Here is a 3,822-nt window from a genome sequence, read left to right on the forward strand (position 1 = left end):
GAAGTTCAAGATTTGCTAAATGCTTCTAAACCGAGTCTAATGGGTCGAGATAATCCAAGAACAACCGGCCCTTGCCTTCAAGCCATCGGTACTAGTCCCCTACAAGGTCCTGGTGCAGAAATCGCTCAATCTCAACACAACACACCTCATATGACCGCAATACGCTCTAGGGGCACCTAAGAGTGAAACTGATTCCTAAAGATAGATCCAACAGTAATTCTCGGCGAAGGATCCCTAAGCCCCTACAAGGTCCCGACGGAGAAATCTCTCAATCTCATGCCAAATATGGCTGCATAGAGTCTAGGGAATACGGAGATAGGAAACACTCAATCGGAAGGAAAAGGGGGCGCTCCACTATCTCATGACTCACCCTCTCAACCCTCTTTAACCTTGAAGTTCTAACTCTAACGGAGACCTCTCTCTCATCAAAGTAACAAATCATGCATATACAATCAACCACAAGGATCAAGAAAACATGCAAGCAATGGGAAGACAAGATTAAAACTCAAATCAACTCGGATTAACATGAAACATAAAGCAAATCAATACAAAAGAATAGATCCTAGGGTTCACATGCTCAAGTACCAACTAAGGTTTAGCCCTCCATGGGGCAAGTTACAAGACAATGATTAATAAAATAAAAAACAACAAAAACCATACAGAAAACCCCCTTGAATTCGTGATGATTGGCCTTGGTGGGTAGTTCAACATCTCGAAGGATTTGTCTACGAAGCTAGGTCACCGGTGGCTTCCCAAGTGCTATGACGGCAAAGGAAACTATCAAAGTTGGTGAAGAACACCATCCAAATCAGAAAAGACCTGCTCTCCAAACCCTAACTGATCGTCTCACCCCTCAAGAGCCGCACAAAAGATGAGAAAACAATAGGGCAAAACTGCTATTTATAGGCCTTAGACAGCGTCTGTCACGTGCCCCCACACGCCCATGTGGATTTTCCACGCGCCCGCATGGGCTGCAGGAATTTTCATGCGGTTGGTTGGAATTTCTACGCGGGCGCGTCAACAGTAATTCTACTACAGCACTTAGCTAAAGTAAAATGCTACAGTATTTGTTACATCATTTAGCTACAGTACTCTTCATAATTGCGGTCCAAACACTCTTGTTTAGAGGCCACATGGCCGGGCACACATCCATGTGGTAGACTATAATAATTTTCTTCATCGATGTATCTTTGAGAGGTCTTGTAATCTTCACAAAGAGAAGGAACATGAAGATGTGGTTATCTTTGTGCCCTTCCAACTAGTGAATGGACTTGAATCTTATTGGAAGTTGGCACACATCTCCACACTCATGAACTCCTCTCATGTCTTGGTCCTTGAATTGAACAAGAACTACAAACATTTTGTCTTTATAGCCTATTTTTGCTTCCTTTTTATTCTTCAAGGCATTTACAACCTATATGCATAAAAGAACACCAAATACACAATATGAGACATAAACCTTGGTAAAAATAATGCTCAATGCATGTAAAACATATATAGAAATATATCTACTCAAGCACTTTTTACATGACTTTAGCCATAATACTAGACACACCTTGCTTAATGTGGATTCATGTATGAGTACATTATAACCATCTTGTAGTTCATACCCTGCCCATATTACGAGTCAACCTAGGTTGAGTATCGGTCTTAATTGGGAATTCCCTTTGCGCATTGTAATCGTAGGAGAAAGGTTGGCTTGTGACCATCAGGACAACCTACTTTCGTAATCTCGTGTCCTAAACACCCATTTTGCTTAGTAGCTGATGCATCATTTACCTTGAATAACTCTAAGAGGATCCACATCTGGGACCTCTCTCATCTCTTGATTTTCACCCTCTTGTTTGGCTTTACACTGTGGATCTTGTTTTATTTTAGTGTTTTAGTCATCTTGATTTTCAACTCGAATTGGAAGTTTTGGCAACGAGTAAAGAGGATTAAGGGTAGCTCCTTGGGCCTAGGGAATACCACCCTCTTGTGCTTGCGCGAAAGGTATTAGTTGACAACCCCGTACACTTACGGGTAGTCACCATCACCTGTGCTACGAGAGCTGCCTATGTCTCCATCAGCTCTGCCTATGGCTCGGGAACATGTTGAGACCCTTTCTTCCGCGTCACCCTCACCATTGGCAATCTATGGTTGGGGCATGATCATAACTTAAACTTTGTCTCTATATCTGCGGATCATGCCTATCAGTCTCATCATCTTTAGGCCGAGGGGAGATGGTAGAATCATTTTCTCGGCCCCTCTAATCGCCTCTATCACACCCATCCCCATAGTGAGTCGAGTAATGTATCAGCCCTGACGACGCAAATACACAGCAAGGATGTGTCCAAGATGAAGCGGCCCACTCTGTATTATCGAATATAAATAGAGCAGCTCTTTTTGGCTCAAGACTACCGTGCTGTCGCCACGTCCGTTCACTTATCTACTCAGAACAGGGTGGATGAACGGTAAGCTGGTCGGGAAAGGCATGTCACCTTGGAGACTCCAGGCTCGTACTGTCCCTGACCACATAATGCTTTGTATGTGAGCTGTGGTGTTAAACTGCCAAAATAATCTATCGACAACTGCTCATACTCCTCAGTGTCTATATATGCCTTATCATAAAGACCCAATCGGACTGATAACTATGTAATGCTCATACTGTGATACTGTCCAAAGGATCTAAACTGTATGGCGTCAATGTTGTTGAAACTAGAGTATGAGCGATCGAACTCGAATGATGCCAACACCTATTATGTCAACATCCGGATAGCTGGCTATCTGACCGAAAATAAACGTCGCCAACTACCCACCAGCAAAAAGTCATCCACCTCATCGGCCATCTCATCCACTAACAGAATCTCCCTAAGTGCGCTCAAGTCCAAGAACCGTGACTATCCGAACTTGAGCTTCGACAAATGCTCGAAATGAGCTTGGTGCTCAGGGATCACAAATTCCATATGATCAGGCGAGGGCTCTCGAGGGTGCTTGTCAACCGCTTTCTTTGACCTAGGAGCCATTCGTGCAAAGATTTAAGTAGAAATCGATCAAATCAAGCTTAAAAACTCAATCTGCAAGAATCCACATGCTCGTGTGGATCTCTGGGACGTGAAAGCCGCATGGCCAAGTAGCAAAAAATCTTCCAAATACATTATGAAATCATTCTAAAATAGTTCTAAAGTCATTCACTAACCATTTGAACATGAAATCAATGTCACATTGACCTAATAAACCAAAGAAAATAGGATTAGCGAAGAAGAAAGGAAAAAAGAGGCTTACCGACAAAATGAGAACTCAAAAACTTTCAATGCGGCTAGAAAACTCACTCAATTCACTTTAAATAGACCGAGAGGGGTCGGAAAGCTGAAAGGAGGCGTTCTTTGACCGTTTGGGGGTTTTAGAATGAAGGGACGCGAGTAGGTTTTAAAGAAAAATCACGCCCTTTGGTGTTCTGTGTATCTATATAAGCGTGTGGAAATTACGCACTAGGGTGCATATGCACTAGTAGAATCATCATCTGGGGACGATGAGGAGCCTGTTGAGGCTATAGAGGCACCACCTACAACCGAGCCCATAGTCACCGAGGCAACTCAGGCAGCATCAGCCGATCTTGAGTCATCTTCCCCTCGAGTTCACGAGCGTCTAGCTCTACTCGAGGCTGTCGTTGCTACCATCCTTGAGAACCAGGCACGGATTCTGGAGCATCTTGATCGTATTCAGCAGACTCTTGACGAGGAGGTCTCATCCGCTTCTGTGCCTACCTAAGGTCAAGTACTTCTCTTTTCTTTCCATGAGTTTAATGTTTAATTTTGCTTGACGACAATCAAAGACTTAAGT

Source organism: Dioscorea cayenensis, unplaced genomic scaffold (assembly GCF_009730915.1).
Source record: "Dioscorea cayenensis subsp. rotundata cultivar TDr96_F1 unplaced genomic scaffold, TDr96_F1_v2_PseudoChromosome.rev07_lg8_w22 25.fasta BLBR01000738.1, whole genome shotgun sequence".
In the NCBI taxonomy this organism is placed as follows: Eukaryota; Viridiplantae; Streptophyta; class Magnoliopsida; order Dioscoreales; family Dioscoreaceae; genus Dioscorea; species Dioscorea cayenensis.